An 18082-nucleotide genomic window follows, 5' to 3' on the forward strand; every position below is an offset into this window, starting at 1 on the left:
CAAACACATTTTCAAAACATTCGTTCTTCCAAAATGTTTTTTACTTTCAAATCATTCTTGCTTTCAAGGCACTCTTTCAAAACATTCATTTCAAAAATATTTACCACTTTTATTTCAAAATATTTCATATATCAAAGAATTGCGTTTCATTATCAAAAATTCGTTTTTCCATGTACCCCAAAGTGGGAAAATGCCAACATGTACTCAACTCTATCACACGAAGACTAGTTAGTGTTCTTCTAGTTTCATTCCGTAGGACAATCCTCTTCAAACATTACATACACCATATATTGACATAAGTCATTAAAATGACCAAAATACCCCTCAAGGGTTCCATTACTAATTTTTATTACTTCAAACCATTCTTCATGAAAAACTATGAATGTAGGCGAAAACCTTGCGTAAATCCAAGTTTGTTTGCAAAAGCTATGAAGAAAACAAGTATCTTGACAGTCAGAGACACTACAAATAAAATGAAATTTAGTGGCATATACTTTTAATGGCATAATTTTTTTTACCACTTTAGTATGCTTTTAGTGATATATTTTATATGTCACTATAAAAAAATAATAGATTTAATGGCATTTAATATTTTATGCCACTAATATCCATATATATTAGTGAGATAATGATTAAAATGCCACTAAAAGCTATATATTTTATATCATATAAATAAATGATTCTATACCACTAAATGCTCTTTTATGAATTAACCAAACAAAAAAATATGTGCCACTGTAGATATTAATTAAGTAATGTTTCTTTCCACTCTATTTACCTGCTTTACTTTAAGTCCTAAAAGGGGAAAAACAAAGCTGCTTATTTCCGCTTCCCTTTTTTCCCACTTTAGTCGACAATATCTCATTTTCTATCGGTGTAATTTTTTTACTCTTTCTTTCTTTTTTTTTAATCAGGGCATAGTTTTTAAAGACGGAAAGATCAACAAGCTCTTTTCCCAATTCGATCATCATCGACTTGCTCTTTCATCGGTGCTACTCCGCATTATCTTCCCAATTCGTGAATGGTTGAATGCGCTTCAGATTGATTTTTGGACCGAGCCCTGAGGAGGAGGCTCAGATCTGGATTTGACAAGCATCTGATAATAATAGCGACGGAGGAAGATAATAAGCATATATCCACTCCTTGTGAAGAAACGATACCATACTTCGCTCTAATGACCCCCTCAAAAAGAGAGTCTGATGTTCCTCTTGACGAACAATAACCTCCATTCGCTGCTCCACTCGCTTTTCTGTGAAAATTCAGGTTTTACGAGACTCGATCGGTACTCTCTGAACTACTTATGTTTCATTTTTGCTTTGATAAGCTAATGTGCCCTTTTGAACTATTTCAGTAGTTATACACTTATACCATTCCTTTTGGATACTTATTCTGATGTTCTATTCATCATGATAATATTCGATGTGAATAATGTTCATTATTGTTTTAATAATAAATCAACCGTATATTCTTGTATAGACTTCTTGTAATAATGATGGCACTTTAATAGTCTTTTAGTTTCCCATTAGCAAATTTGTATTCCTTAGTCTTCGTTTTTGGCATATCATAAGTCTTTGTTATCATTAGGCTTATACATTTATCTAGAAAGAAGCATTGTTTAATTTGAATTGAGAACATCTAGAAGAAAATGCTAGTGTATCGAGCATGTACATGTAGTTCAAAATTGATTTAGACAAACATGTAACATGCGACATCAACATATAATTGTGCAAAACCTTACCTTTTATTATAATTAGATGTGAACATTTTATCACACATGTTTTAGTAAATTCATGTATGGTATGTCTTCGGTAATTCCAAATATATTCTTCAATTTCAATTTAATTGTAATATAATATGTGCATCCTCATTTTCACACCCATGTTTGCATACATAGTGCCTCTTTTACCCTTATTCGGGACGGATTTATGTATTTCTATATTCATGCTCGCCATGTATGTTCTTTATCTTTACAATTTTCCTCTTTTACCCTCATTTGGGGTAGAAATATTACGTGTTTGGAAGAGACAAGAGTTGTAGATAGTGGAAGGTCATAAAAATTGACAGGTTAGAGGCTTCTAAGATGTATCCCAAATATAACATATACATGTTTCACATCATGGATTTATTGTGATTTATCTCTTTTTAGGTTAAATTTAAATTTCTTGGACCATACTACATGTTGCTAAGTACACAAACAAGGCCAATTGGCTCAATTAGTGGCCACATGTTGTCATCTCCAAGAGTGAAATGATAGCTCTATCAGATTTTGTAACTTAGACAAATTTGACTAATTGGAGACACGAAAATATGTAATATTTTTTAATTACTTCAGAAATTGCATTCATTATTGTACTTTGATTGTTTTTCTTGTTAAAGATAGAAAAATCTACTGTGCATGTTGGATCTTACAAATGACTTCTTTTTCAGTTATCCGGTTGTACAAAATTGTGGATCTATACCACTTTTTGGTCACAATAAACTTCACGCCTGAATATTAAGCCAGCTATTATGTATGTGTGATTAATCGGTTTCTTTTAATTAATATATGTTGTTTGATATAATCTTAACTGACATTAGTCTTTTAATGTCAAGGAGGGACCAAAACTATGAAGCAACCAGAGTTCATTTTCAGAATCCTGCCAAGATATATAGGAACCCCACCATTATATTAAACCTAATAAAGGTAACGTTTCAATAGCTTACTAATATAATCTTTTTTCTTTTTCTGTATGATATCATATTCTTTTTTGAAGACTAATGAAGGAAGGCCTCGAGAGTCAATCCTTTGTATTGAATTTGTTAACGGAATTAATTCTATTAACAAAGATCTATCAGAAGAAAAATGTCTCAAATTTCTTCACTAGGATCTTCACAAACATTCTAAAACATTAATTGCTCTTTCTTTTCAGTTTTTAGCTTTAATAATTTTTTAGGGTTATCTTAGGCTACATGTCAAACCGTTTTTAGAGAGAGGTCTGAGGGTTCGGTACCGACTCTTCTTTAATCATTTCCAAACCTTGTAAAATTTTATTGAAGCTTGCGTCTGGTAAGGCTTTAGTGAAGATGTCAGCCAGTTGTTCAGAGAACCGAACGAAATGAACTTCCACATTTCCATCTTCAACATGGTCCTTGATGAAATGGTATCTTAGTGCAATATGCTTTGTCTTTGAGTGTTGCACTGGAATGTAACATATTTTTATCAAGCTTTCAGAGTCACAATAGAGAGGTATTTTCTTCATGCTTGGTCCGTAGTCTCTTAGTTGGCATTGTATCCAGATCACTTGTGAAGTACAGGATGCCGCAGCTATGTACTCAGCTTCGACTGTTGAAAGAGACACAAATGTTTCCTTCTTAGACTACCAGCTAACAATTTTACCATCAAGGAATTGGCATCCTCTAGTTGTGCTCTTTCGGTCTAGACCGCATCCTCCAAGATCGGCATCAGAAAAGACTTGAACAAAGAATCCGGATCTAGCAGGGTACCAAAGACCGAGAGACGAGGTTCGCTTCAGATAACGGAAAATGTTTTTCACTGCTACCATGTCAGGTTCTCTTGGATTTGCTTGAAACCTGGCATAATAACAAAAAAAGAACATAATGTCTGGTCTACTAGTTGTTAGATACATAATAGACCCTATTATTTGACGTTAGAGTGTTACATCAACAACAGGTTTTTCCAGAGATGAAGTTAACTTCGTGCCAAACGCCATGGGAACCTTCACCTTCGAATCTCCCGTCATACCGAATTTCGCCAGCAAATTCTTCATGTAGGCCTCCTTGTTAATAAAAATGCTTTCTGGTCCCTGTCTTGTATTCAATCCAAGCAAAAAGTTAATTAGTCCCATTGCGCTCATTTCAAATTTAGTCTCCATCAACTTCCTGAATTCAGCCGTTAAGCTAGGATTCGTGGAGCCGAAGATGATATCATCGACATAAATCTGAACTATCATTAAATGTTCGCCTTCTTTCTTTCGCAAGAAAGTTTGGCCAACCGAACCTTGCTTGAATTTCGACATTTTAAGAAAGCGAGTTAACGTTTCATACCAGGCCCTCGGTGCTTGTTTCAGACCATATACAACTTTATCCAACAAATAGAAGTGATCAGGGAATTTCTCGTTCACGAACCCAAGAGGTTGTTCAACATACACCATTTCTTATAGTTCTCCATTTAAGAAAGCACATTTCACATCCATCTGAAAAACATCGAAGTTTTTATGAGCAGCATATGCCAGAAAGATTCTAACTGATTCCAACCTTGCTACGGGAGCGAAGGTCTCCTCATAATCTATTCCTTCTTCCTGAAAATATTCCTTCACCACTAACCGAGCCTTATTGCGAATGACGTTGCCCTCTTTATCCAACTTGTTCGAGAAGACCCATTTTAAGCCGACCACAGAAGCATCCTTCGGAGTAGGAATCAGCCTCCAAACTCGATTACGTTCAAACTCATGGAGTTCATCTTACATTTCTTGTACCCAATCAGCGTGATCAAGTGCAACATTAACCATCTTCGGTTTGATTTTGGAGACAAACGAATTAAACATGCAGAATTCAACATGAGAGAATAAAGCAGTTTGTTTCGCTTTAAATTGAGAGTGTGTGAGAACTCGCTCAGATGATTCACCAATTATTTGTGTTTTGGGATGATCCGTTGTCTATTTTGTTAGAGGAGGGTAATTTGGGTCATAAATAGGATCCAACTTTGTATTTACCTCTTCTTCATATTCTGATTGATTGTTTTCTTCATTTGTATTTTCATTCTCCCCCTCAAATGCCGAAGCGTATCCCATGTCAGGGTCAGAATTCTCCCTATCAGTTGGACTGAGATTCTCCCCCTCGGTTGGAGTTGGATTCTCCCCTTCGGTTGGAGTTGGATACTCCCCTTCGGTTGGAGTTGCATTCTCCCCCTCGATTAGAACATCATGGGTTGGGGTTTGAGTTTGACTCCCCACCTTGAATGACAATTCGATTGTGTTGGATACAGATAAACCCTCCCCCTTGAACATTGAGCTTTTATTTGGAGGATCAGTTAAGGATTGACCATTAGTTGGTTTAGAAGGATCATTTTCCATTTATTTTGCTTTCTCAATGATGATCTTTTTCAGATTGTCGATTTTGTGATCTGCTGCTTTCGCCTCCGAGTGTATAGCCTTTTCTGGTTCATCAAATAGTCTTATGTACTCATCAAACAAGTTGGAAAGGGGAGCCTAGACTTGTCCTAAGTTTGGAAATATTTCCCCCATGGTATTATCGCTTGTTTGAACTTTCTTCATGTAGCTATCATCAAATGTTACATAGTAGGTTTCTTCAATATGCTTGTAATGTTTATTCCAAACCCTATATTCCTTTGAAGTGAGTGAATAACCAAGAAAAATTCCTTCATCGGCTTTGATGTCGAACTTGTTTCGGTTCTTTTTGGAGTTGAAAATGAAGCATCTTGAACCGAACACATGAAAAAACTTAACGTTGGGCTTCTGATTGTTCAGAATCTCATACGGAGTGATGGAGAATCGTTTATTATGTAAGGATCAGTTCTGGGTGTAGCATGCAGTTGCTACAACATCAGCCCAGAAGTATAGCGGAAGAGAAGCGAAGCTCAGCATGGTCCGGGCTGCCTCACATAAGGAACGGTTTCGTCTGTCAACAATTCCATTTTGTTGTGGTGTATAGGGAGCAGAGAAGTTATGAGATATTCCCTTTTCACCTGCGATAAGCGTCGGTGCCATAACCAACTCTCATCAGAGTTCTCCTTTGACAGTAGGCATATTGTTGGTTTTCCTCGAATTGGGTTGAGATTTAAAGGATACTTCTCTCCCTTGCGTTCAGACTTAAACAAAACTCTTTTGGATTGCTTTTTAATAATTTATGATCCCTCATCATCGAATGAAACTTTCAAATCGGTTCCCACAACCAATTGAGATACACTGATGAGGTTGTGTTGCAATCCTTCCACATAAGCTACTTTTCAAATTGTGAATTGCCCGTTGGTTATCATTCCATATCCTTTGATTGTGTCATAGGAATTGTTTCCATACTTTACACATCCGCCATCCTTAAGGGACTGAAACTCCCTCAGCTCTTCCCTCCTTCCTTTCATGTGACGTGAGCAGCCACTATCTATGTACCATTCGTCATCAAACTTCTCGTCACTTATAACCTGCAAATTCAAGTAGATTTAGGAACCCAAAGTCTCTTGGGCCCTGGTGAGTCTTTTACAGAAAAAGGAATAGCAACAACAATATCAACCAAATAATTTCTTTTTATTAGAGAGGTTTTATCTTTTCTTTTGATGGTGTAACTTTTATTTTATTTTTGTCTTGTTTAAATTGTGGTGTTTCAGATGGTGTTTTTGTTAGTTGGTTTTGGAATATTCTTTTGAGTCCTAAGGTTAGCTGACTTTTTCTTATTATTGATTGAAGAGTTCGAATCAAGCTTTCCTTTTCCATTGATATCCTTCACTGAATAAGGCTTTTGTTGGCAGCAAGAAGGACCGAAAGCAGACTTTTGGTTCTCAACCTTGTCGTTAGGACCGAAACTGGATTTTCGGTTCTGAGTTCTGGTGTTGGAACCGAAACAGGATGTTCGGTTATGAGCTTCGGAATAATAGGAGCTGGGACTGAAACTTTCCTTTCGGTTGATCTTTGGCTTGTCATTTCCTTTGACATTTGACTCTTTTCTTGGAAGGAACATGATTAGGGTTTTGAGATTGCCAAAACTGTTTTCGCTCATTTAGATTCTTCTTGTATCTCTTATTTCTTTGGCGTTTCTGTTCAGCCAGCTGCTTTTGAGATTTATGAATATTGAAGCTTGATTTCGGCTTCTCCTTTTGAGCTTCGATTGCCTTGGAAGATACATTGGATGCCTTCTTTGGTTCTTCTGGTATCGCTTTTGTTCCACTCGTGCTTGGTTTATCAAAACTTGAGGGTTTGTCGATGGGTTCAACAACGTATCTACTCCTTACCCTCCACGAGGTTCGCTCCGATAAGCTGACGGTTTCTTCTACATTATCGATAGGGGCGGACCAAAAGTGATCGCCGCACCCTTCAGCATTGTCTTTGTCGACCAAGGTTTTCAATTATGATGTTTATTTCTTGGTGACACCTTCAACAACATGTACTTGATTTGGCACTGTTTAAACTTTTTGATAGACATCGCTTTTTCTTTGAGTTTCTTTGACTTGTCCTTTGACAGGCGAGCAAACTCAACTGCGTTCTCAGATTTGAGTGGTTTTTCATTCTCGATTTCGCTCTTCAAAAATTCTGAGCAATCGACCACAACTTCCACCATGATTTCACTCATTTCACTTTCCTCATCAAATTCAGAAGTGTTTTCTATATTCATTTTATGTTCTGAAATTAATTTGGTGTTTGACGAGTCAAATGTTTGAATGGTCTCGGACATAATTTTCAACCTATCATTTTCATCCAAAAGAGTTTTGAGCATGCATTTGTGTACCTTGGAGTCAATAAAGGTCTCAATCTTGTCCAGTCCTATTTTGTAAGGGATGGAAGTCTCATCTGATGATATTATTGATTCACACTCAGCAATAACCTCATCCTCCTTAAATTCAAGGATGGGTAAAATTACCTTGTGAATCTTTTTCCCTATTTCACAGTCTAAGTGCAACTGAGTAATATTTGCATATAAACATTTTGCAATTAACCAAAAAACATTACGTTGTTTTAAAAACATTAAATTGTCTCATTGCAAATAAATAAGTGCGTCCTTAGCTCTAACTAACTCCGTCTCCTTCAGCTCAATCCACATCCTTCTCTCCTCTCTCTTTGAAGACACCCTACTGAGTTGGTCAGTTAGGTTAGAGTTTGCTAAGCGAGTTTGCATGAGACTACCACTTAAGTTAGAAAATTTAAATTTTAGTTCATTTAATTCTTCTTCATAGTTTGTGACGGGAACTTTAAGTGATTCAAGGATGGATTGTACCTTTTTGATCAACTGATCACAGTCGTTGATCCTCTCACTCATGGGCTTGGCTGCAAAACACTTGTCCTCATTCAGGTTCGACTCCTTATGCTCACCTTCGGTTGGTCTTCCGGCAGTAACCATTAAACGTTTCCCAGCCGAACTAGTAACTTCCTCTTTTGCCACATAAGCTCTTCCATGTGAGGGTTTTCTCACTTCTTCATCCTCAGAAGTGGTTGACCAGACTTCGACGCCACCGAACTCATCTTCATCCACATTTTCCTGCACAATCAAGGAATTCATTAAACTATTAGTTTCCTTCTTTTTCTTTATTTCTTCCAGGTTTCGCATGTAATAAGACTCATCGTCTTCACCATCCCTTTTCTCAACCATCTTCCTTAACATGCAATCTTTGGCAAAGTGGTTCTTTCCATGACAATAATTGCAGTCGAATCCATAGTCTCCTACAAGCTTGCATTCTTTCTTGTCGTCATCCTTTTGAGAGTTATTCATTTCTTCTTTCACCTTCTTAGAGCTGTAACTTCCTTTTCAATTTCGGTTCTTATTGACAGGGAACTTCTTTCGTGCAAACTTCTTTGGGTTGGTGACCATCATAGCATATTCTTCGCTGGTAAGGTCACACTCAGACATATCTGAATCCTCCTCTTCTTTTGCTACATTTTTGCCTTTTGAGACAAGGGTCAGCAATGTCACACCCGAGACTACCTTTGCCTCCTTGGTTACCATGCTTTCATGGGATTTAAGAATACCCATGCGTTTCGCTAGCGAGTATGATTTCAAATGTTCATGAGCTTTCGCCGTTGAAACTACTGCCATCTATTCTGGTATTAAGCCATTCATGAAGGTCACCTTCTACTCAATCACTTTTCTTTCAATGTCATGCTTGATCATCTTGCTGAGGAGATGATTGAAGCGATCGAATCATTAAGGCCTCACTCATGGTCTTAGAGGCTTCGCTCTACATGCAACAACATGCTTCTAGGGACACTTAACTAGTTCAAATTGAAATTTTCATACATGTCCTCACTTTAATTCATGTTGCAATGATGTTCTTGGTACCTAGTAAAGAGAATAAACAAAGACAAACAAACCATACACACAAGCTAAACAAAAAAAACAAATAAAAGACAAAATCTTTTGTTTTTTTTTTAATTTTCTGAAAAATAACAAAAACAAAATATTTTTGGATTTTTGAACTGTCTGAAAAGAAATAAAAACAAAAAAAAACAAACAAGAATAAACGAAATTCATTTTAGAAACTGGGAATAAAGATAAAAGAGAAAATAAAGAAAGTAAAAATATTATAAGAATTTTACAATGTATACAACCGAAAACTACCTTTAAAGAAGTGAAGCGAAATAAGCCGAGCGTTCGGTTCATTTCGGTTCCCGAAAATTCAGGAACCGAAATAGATCAAGCATTCGGTTCATTTCAGTTCCCGAAAATTTCGGAACCGAAATAGACCGAGCATTCGCTCTATTCCGCTTGACTAATTTTTAGAGAGAGGTTTGAGGGTTCGGTACCGACTCTACTTCCATCATTCCCAAACCTTGTAAAATTTTATTGAAGCTTGCTTCTGGTAGGCTTTAGTGAAGATGTCAGCTAGTTGATCAGAGGACCGAACGAAATGAACTTCCACATTTCCATCTTTAACATGGTCCTTGATGAAATGGTATCTTAGTGCAATATGATTTGTCTTTGACTGTTGCACTAGATTGTGACATATTCTTATCGCGCTTTCAGAGTAACAATAGATAGGTATTTTCTTCATACTTAGTCTGTAGTCTCTTAGTTGGCTTTGTATCCAAATCACTTGTGAGGTACATGATGTCGCAGCTATGTACTCAGCTTTGGCGGTTGAAAGAGACACACATGTTTGTTTCTTGGACTACCAGCTAACAAGTTTACCATCAAGGAATTGGCATCCTCCAGTTATGTAGTTTTGGTCTAGACCGCATCCTCCAAGATCGGCGTTAGAAAAGGCTTGAACAAAGAATCCGGATCTAGCAGGGTACCAAAAACCGAGAGACGAGGTTCGCTTCGGATAACGGAAAAATGTTTTTCACTGCTACCATGTGAGGTTCTCTTGGATTTACTTGAAACCTGGCACAATAACAAACAGAGAACATAATGTCTGGTCTACTAGCTGTTAGATACATAAGAGACCCTATCATTTGACGATAGAGCGTTACGTCAACAACAGGTTTTTCCAGAGATGAAGTTAACTTCGTGCCAAACGCCATGGGAACCTGCACGTTCGAATCTCCCGTCATACCGAACTTCGCTAGCAAATTCTTCATGTAGGCCTCTTGGTTAATAAAAATGTCTTCTAGTCCTTGTCTTATATTCAAACCAAGAAAAAAGTTAATTAGTCGCATTGCGCTCATTTCAAATTTAGTCTCCATCAACTTCCTGAATTCAGCCGTTAAGCTAGGATTCGTGGAGCCGAAGATGATATCATCGACATAAATCTGAACTATCATTAAATGTTCGCCTTCTTTCTTTCGCAAGAAAGTTTGGTCAACCGAACCTTGCTTCAATTTCGACATTTTAAGAAAGCGAGTGAACGTTTCATACCAGGCCCTCGGTGCTTGCTTCAGACCATGTACAGCTTCATCCAACACATAGCAGTGATCAAGGAATTTCTTGTTCACGAACCCAAGAGGTTGTTCAACATACACCGTTTCTTGTAGTTCTCCATTTAAGAAAGCACATTTCACATCCATCTGGAAAACTTCGAAGTTTTTATGTGCAGCATATGCCAGAAAGATTCTAACTGATTCCAACCTTGCTACGGGAGCGAAGTTCTCCTCATAGTCTATCCTTCTTCCTGACAATATCCCTTCACCACTAGCCGAGCCTTATTGCGAATGACGTTGCCCTCTTTATCCAACTTGTTCCTGAAGACCCATTTCAAGCCGACCACAAAAGCATCCTTTGGAGTGGGAATGATCATCCAAACTCGATTACGTTCAAACTCATGGAGTTCATCTTGCATTGCTTGTACCCAATTAGCGTGATCAAGTGCAGCATTAACTGTCTTCGGTTCGATCTTCGAGACAAACGAATTAAAAATGCAGAATTCAACATGAGAGAATAAAGCAGTTTATTTCGCTTTCAATTGAGATCGTGTGAGAACTCTCTCAGATGATTCACCAATTATTTGTCTTTTGGGATGATCCTTAGTCCATTTTGTTATATGAGGGTAATTTGGGTCATAAACAGGATCCAACTCTGCATTTACTTCTTCTTCATATTCTGATTGATTGCCTTCGTCATTTTTATTTTCATTCTCCCCCTCAAATGTCGAAGCGTATCCCATGTCAGGTTCAGAATTCTCCCCCTCGGTTGGAGTTGGATTCTCCCCTCGATTGGACAATCATGGGTTGGGGTTTGAGTTGGATTCCCCACCTTGAATGACAATTCAATTGTGTTGGATACAGATGAACCCTCCCCCTTAAACATTGAGCTTTTATTTGGAGGGTCAGTTGAGGGTTGACCATTAGTTGGTTTAGAAGGATCATTTTCCACTTCCTTTGCAGCTTCAACGATGATCTTTTTCAGATTGTCGATTTTGTTGTCTGCTGCTTTCGCCTCCGAGTGTATAGCCTTTTCTGGTTCATCAAATAGTCTTATGTACTCATCATATAAGTTGGAAAGGGGAGCCGAGACACTTCCTGAGTCTGGAAATATTTCCCCCATGATACTATCGCTTGTTTGAACTTTCTTCATGTAGTTATCATCAAAGGTTACATAGTAGGTTTCTTCACTACGCTTGGAATGTTTATTCAAAATCCTATATGCCTTTGAAGTGAGTGAATAACCAAGAAAAATTCCCTCATCGGCTTTGATGTCGAACTTGTTTCGGTTCTTTTTGGAGTTGAAAATGAAGCATCTTGAACCGAACACATGAAAAAACTTAACTTTGGGCTTCTGATTGTTCAGAATCTCATACGGAGTGATGGAGAATCGTTTGTTATGTAAGGATCAGTTCTGGGTGTAGCATGCAGTTGCTACAACATCAGCCCAGAAGTATAGCGGAAGAGAAGCGAAGCTCAGCATGGTCCGGGCTGCCTCACATAAGCAACGGTTTCGTCTATCAACAATTCCATTTTGTTGTGGTGTATAGGGAGCAGAGAAGTTATGAGATATTTCTTTTTCAGCCAGAAAATCTTGAATGTCTTTATTCTTGAATTCAAGCCCATTGTCGCTTCTGATGTTCCTAACCATCTTTTGCAGCTGCAGTTCTACTTGCTTGATAAACACTTTCAACTTGGGAATCGCTTATGATTTCTGTTTAAGAAAGAAAACCCAGGTGAAGCGTGAAAAATCATCTATTATGAAAAGAATGAACTTACTACCACCGATGCTTTCGATAGCCTAAGGTCCACATAAGTCAATATGCAAAAGTTCAAGAGCTTCAACAATCTTTGTATTGATATGTGTGGGATGGCTCTTTCTGCTTTGCTTGCCCATCTCACATGCTGGACACAGGTGTTCCTTAGCAAACTTGAGAAGAGGAATGCCTCGAACATGATCACCAAGCACTAACTTATTAATTTCTTTGAAGATCAGGTGCGATAGGCGTCGGTGCCATAACCAGCTCTCATCAGAGTTCGCCTTTGACAGCAGGCATATTGTTGGTTTTCCTCAAATTGGGTTGAAATTTAAAGGATACATCTCTCCCTTTCGTTTAGACTTCAACATAACTCTTTTGGATTGCTTTTTAATAATTTCTGACCCTTCATCATCGAATGAAACTATCAAACCGGTTCCCATAACCAATTGAGATACACTGATGAGGTTGTGTTGCAATCCTTCCACATAAGTCACTTTTCGAATTGTGAATTCTCCGTTGGTTATCATTCCATATCCTTTGATTTTGCCATAGGAATTGTTTCCATACTTTACACATCCGCCATCCTTAAAGGACCAAAACTCCCTCAGCTCTTCCCTCCTTCCTGTCATGTGACGTGAGCAGCCACTGTCTATGTACCATTCGTCATCGAACTGGTCGTCACTTATAACCTGCAAATTCAAGCAGATTTAGGAACCCAAAGTCTCTTAGGCCCTGGTGAGTCTTTTATAGAAAAAGGAATAGCAACATCAATATCAACCAAATAAGTTCTTTTTATTAGAGTGGTTTTGTCTTTTCTTTTGATGGTGTAAACTTTGATTTTATTTTTGTCTTGTTTAAATTGTGGTGTTTCAGATGGTGTTTTGTTAGTTGGTTTTGGAATATTCTTTTGAGTCCTAGGGTTAGCTGGCTTTTTCATATTATTTATTGCAGAGTTCGAATCAAGCTTTCCCTTTCCTTTGATATCCTTCACTGAATAAGGCTTTTGTTGGCAGTAAGAAGGACCGAAACCAGACTTTTGGTTCTCAGCCTTGTCGTTAGGACCAAAACTAGATGTTCGGTTCTGAGCTTTGGAATAATAGGAGCTGGGACTGAAACTTTCACTTCGGTTGATCTTTGGCTTGTCATTTCCTTTGACATTTGATTGTTTCTTGGAAGGAACATGGTTAGGGTTTTGAGATTGCCAAAACTGTTTTCGCTCATTCAGATTCTTCATGTATCTCTTATTTCTTTGGCGTTTTTGTTCAGCCAACTGCTTTTGAGATTTATGAATATTGATGCTTGATTTCGGCTTCTCCTTTTGTGCTTCGATTGTCTTGGAAGATACATTGGATTCCTTCTTTGGTTCTTCTGGTATCGCTTTTGTTCCACTCGTGCTTGGTTTATCCAAACTTGAGGGTTTGTTGATGGGTTCAGCAATGTATCTACCCCTTACTCTCCACGAGGTTTGCTCCGATAAGCTGACGGTTTCTTCTGCATTATCGATAGGGGCGGACCAGAAGTGATCTTCGCACCCTTCAGCATTGTCTTTGTCGACCAAGATTTTCAATTCTGCTGTTTGTTTCTTGGTGACACCTTCATGTTTTTCCTTTCTATTTTAAATCAAAATTTTGGTTGCTAGAGTAATTTAAATGAAGTACTCAAAAAGTTTAATACTTGCACATAGGACTACAAAAATGTGTGAACCGATAACGAATAACCTAAATAGGGTCGAATTTGAATGTTAAAATTGGGTTATTCAGGTTATAGCCCTAGAAACCTAATATATTTAACGATTTGCTTTTATGTTTATCTATATGATTTTTTAGGGTTTTCTGTTTTTCCGACTACTTAAATCTATTTGTTTATCAAAGGGCGTGTAGCCAAACATGGTATCAGTTCTATCGGAATGTGTTCATTCTCAAGTGGCCACGAGTTTAAATTCCGTGATGGAGAAAATGTATGGATTTAGGGCTACGCATTAGAGATAACAGTTTTGAAAAAACTTAAATCTATTTGTTTTGTTCTTAAAACCAACTCAAACGCACACATGCTACACATTCGTTATGGCACAACTCAGCTACTACCATAAATTGCAATTGTAATGAAGTATAGTCAGTCTTAAGGCGTGTTTGGCAAAACTAGCTGGTAACGGGTAGCTTGTAGCTTGTAGCATTTTGTTAAACGCTACATGAAGTAGCTTTTGGATTTGGAGCGTTTTGATTAAACTAAACACTAGAAGGTTGTAGTGTCAAACGAAACTTTTTGTTTTAAACGGAGCGTTTTGTCAAACGCTAGAAGCTAGAAGCTCCCAAACGCTCCAAAACGTTCCGTGCCGAACATGCCCTTAATAAATGGGACACTTTAGTTGCTTCTGTTTTTAGGAAATTGAATTTAATTTGTTTTATTGCAGCAACGCAATATATTAATCTAAAAACTAAATATGATCCCATTAACAATATGTAGCATTGGCTTTGGTTTACAAATTCACGTTACATAAAATGACTAGATGTAACAAAGAAAATAAAGAGTTCAGAAATTACATTAAATGCGGTTGTGGCTCGCTGAACAAGACTAGGGGTGTGATAAAAATAGAAAACGAATAACTGAACCGATCCAACTGATGTTTAACGGTTAACCGATAATTGATTATAATGGTTATATATGACTCAATTTTCTTACCTTTTTATATGTTTGTCCATATCTGACTCTCATATATTTAGCTGATCATATTTGTTGGTCAAAATATTGATCATATTTGTTGGTCAAAATATATAGCAAATATCAAAACATTCCTTAAGTCTATCATGGAAAAATTCAATTTTTTGGCCTCGAGCTGAAAGTATTATGTAATATTTGCATGCCAGGTAACATGAAATATTATATTTTTTATGACTGCAGATTTCAGAAAAAATATTAATACTTATCCGAGTAAATTACGAGAATAGTCCTTGTCACGATACTCATAATCTCAAATTTGGTCCAACGTTTGAAAAAAAGTAGGAAATTTGCTATTTTTATTCCTCCTTTCAGGAGTTGTACCACATATAGATACTTAATATGTGAACACTAAATTAAGAGTATCCACTACGGAAATAATTCAAGGTCCAATCTTTCATTAAGGTGGCTCAAAAAAAAGAACTACCCATATAATATAATATGCAAAGATAGACTGCGTCTAAACTACGGACCGCTTCTAAATTATCCATATTGATCGTTGAATTGCATTGCAATTTTCAGTGTATCTCCTTATTCTATCTTTTGTTTTAAATTTCATCCTTCTTTCTTCAAATTTCAATTTCTATCCTGTTCAGTTATCTTATTAACCTAATTTATCAAAAAAATAAATAATAAATTTTACCACTAAAAAATAATCTTCAATTTGCTTAAAATGAGACCAATATTAAATACTGCTAATAATAAATTATCGTAAATTTTTTATACACATAATATATTATAAAGTCTATAAACAAACAAGTTAACATTGAAAATTGTCAAATACTAACCCTTAATTGACCGTAATGAACTGCAATTTTTTGAACTTATTTTTTATAACTTTTTTTTCTATAAAATTTAGTTTACCCGAGCAGAAAATATTTACATGTGGATCCATTTACAAGCCTATATAAATCAAAACTTAGTCACTATAAATAATAAATGGGAAGAAAATTACAATCAATTATTAACGGTTAACCATAATGATAAAAAAAATAATATAAAAATTGAAAATGAATTGAAATAAAAAAGTGAGCTAAAATGAAGTATATCGCTATAAAAAATGAAAATAAGAATATACGTCACTATAAAAAAAATACCTTTAAGAGTATGAATGTGGAGTTCAGAAAAGTAAGATGCCATAATTCACAAATAAAAAATACGTATATTGTTATTTGTTACATTAAAGTCTTTAACTTAAGCCAACTGTTCATTTCATGTACAAAGACCTGATTCTTAAGGCAAGAACCACCATCAATTGAATATGGTGTTTTTTGGCAAACAGGTATTATCACAGTGCAAGCCATACTTAAAAAGAAATATGGAAAGTACATTTCTCAATGCCTAATGTTAAATGTTAAAAACTAAAAAGTAAGACTTATTTGTGTGTTTGACTGTTGGCAGCATGGAACACAAAGTCATACCTGCAACTGGAATGAGAAGGGCATAAAAGTCAAACATGTTTGCATGTCTCATTGTATAAATTTATCAATTATATAATATATACAATATTATTCAAAATTTTATATTTTCTTTCGGTTCGCTTCGGTTCCGGTTATGGATGGGTTGGTTTCACAGAAAAAAAAAAAAAACCGAACCATTAGTATTCGGTTAATGAAATCAAAAACCACACCACCGTTTTCACTAATGGTCCAGTTTTAGTGGCCCAGTTATATCTGTTAATTTGATTATGGTTCGGTTTTTTGATTATTATGTCTTCCTCTAGTTTTGAATATGTTTGCAAACATAGAGATTTTTAGAGTTTTAGTACTATGTTTTATTTTTTTAACAAAAAAATTGATAAAAGGAAAAAAATTAAATCAAATTCGGTAGTAAAAAGTTTTAGTTTTTAGTTAAAAGAATTCATAATTAAAAACTTACTTCAAGTAGCTCAACTCTTAGGTTTCAAAGCTTTTAGCTTTGTTTTTTTATGTATAGTTTATATTTTTGAAAGTTAACAACAATTTTTTTCGATTAGTTTACACAGTTAAAAGTTACAAGTTCGAGCTTACAACACTATCTAGTTTTATCAAACACGCCTTATGTTCTTATATTAGTTAGACTTTTGAATTTTTTGATCAAAAACCAATAATAATGTTTTGATTCTCTAGTTGGATTTTTATAAGTTTGGCCAGATATTTAAACAATTTGTTTATTGATCAAGTAGTTAAAACTCCATATCAACTCGATCCTATAGTTTAGATCTATATTTTATATAACTTAAGAGGATTTTTGGTTGAATTGTTGCAAGGAGAGGCTTCTACGCCATATAGAATGTCTAATTAAGTTGAATTTTGGAACTACAGCCTATGGGATGCCTTTTTTTTTTTTTCATCTGATATGGAGTTTAATTGTTGGTTGTTTTTTGTTACGGTTTAGCTTTATTTGTGTAAAGGAAATTTTTGATCTTCCAGTTGTCCTGCAATGGTATTGTAATTGGTCTTTTTTATGTACTAGTGAAGTATCTTAGAGTTGTTACTATTTAAAAAAAATTATTGCAATTATTATAAAGATTTTTAACGTATTATTCATTTTGTTCATCTATTTAGTTTATTGGTTGGTATTTTGTTGGTTTTTGTTCAAATAACACATCATAATCATAGTTCTTCATTGTGGAAGAAATATGTATACAAAAAACCATCAAAATTGAAGAAGATTGTTACTTTTGTTTGCATTGGTATATTTTTTTTACGTTCCTTACTTTTCTTTGTGTTGGTATAATTTTTTTCATTCATTTGTTTGTATGATAATTATAGGAAATGGTATTTCTGCTATTGTTAAAAAGAGAAATTAAATTACCCCTTACATTTTATTCTTATAATTATTCATACCCACTAAAATTATGACAAATCATCATTCAATTTAATTTTATTTGATATATTTCTAATATAACCTTAATGAGTTAGTTAAAAAAAAATATGAAATGATGATACTTGTTATAATTTTATTGGGTAGGAACATTTATAGACATAAAAAATAAAAAACAATTTAATTTCTCTTGTTAAAAAGAGTTGAATATGGGTATTTGTTTGACTGTTAGAGGAAAGGGATATGTATGTTTCTTTAAACTTATTTGTTGGTGATAATGTA

The 18082-nt window shown here is 35.6% G+C and overlaps 1 long non-coding RNA gene across 2 annotated transcripts; it reads left to right on the forward strand.

Moving 5' to 3' along the window:
- The first annotated feature begins 821 nt into the window (after positions 1–821).
- On the forward strand, positions 822–16534 carry LOC145090448 (uncharacterized). Of its 2 annotated transcripts, XR_013701582.1 has the most exons (5): positions 822–1282; positions 2428–2510; positions 2593–2683; positions 16220–16277; positions 16397–16534. It is a non-coding gene; the product is annotated as an uncharacterized LOC145090448 (long non-coding RNA). The 2 variants fall into 2 exon arrangements; XR_013701581.1 differs by lacking the exon at positions 16220–16277 and having other exon boundaries at positions 827–1282.
- Positions 16535–18082: the final 1548 nt, after the last annotated feature.

Source organism: Lactuca serriola, chromosome 2, assembly GCF_051521515.1.
Source record: "Lactuca serriola cultivar US96UC23 chromosome 2, Lser_US96UC23_V15, whole genome shotgun sequence".
In the NCBI taxonomy this organism is placed as follows: domain Eukaryota; kingdom Viridiplantae; phylum Streptophyta; class Magnoliopsida; order Asterales; family Asteraceae; genus Lactuca; species Lactuca serriola.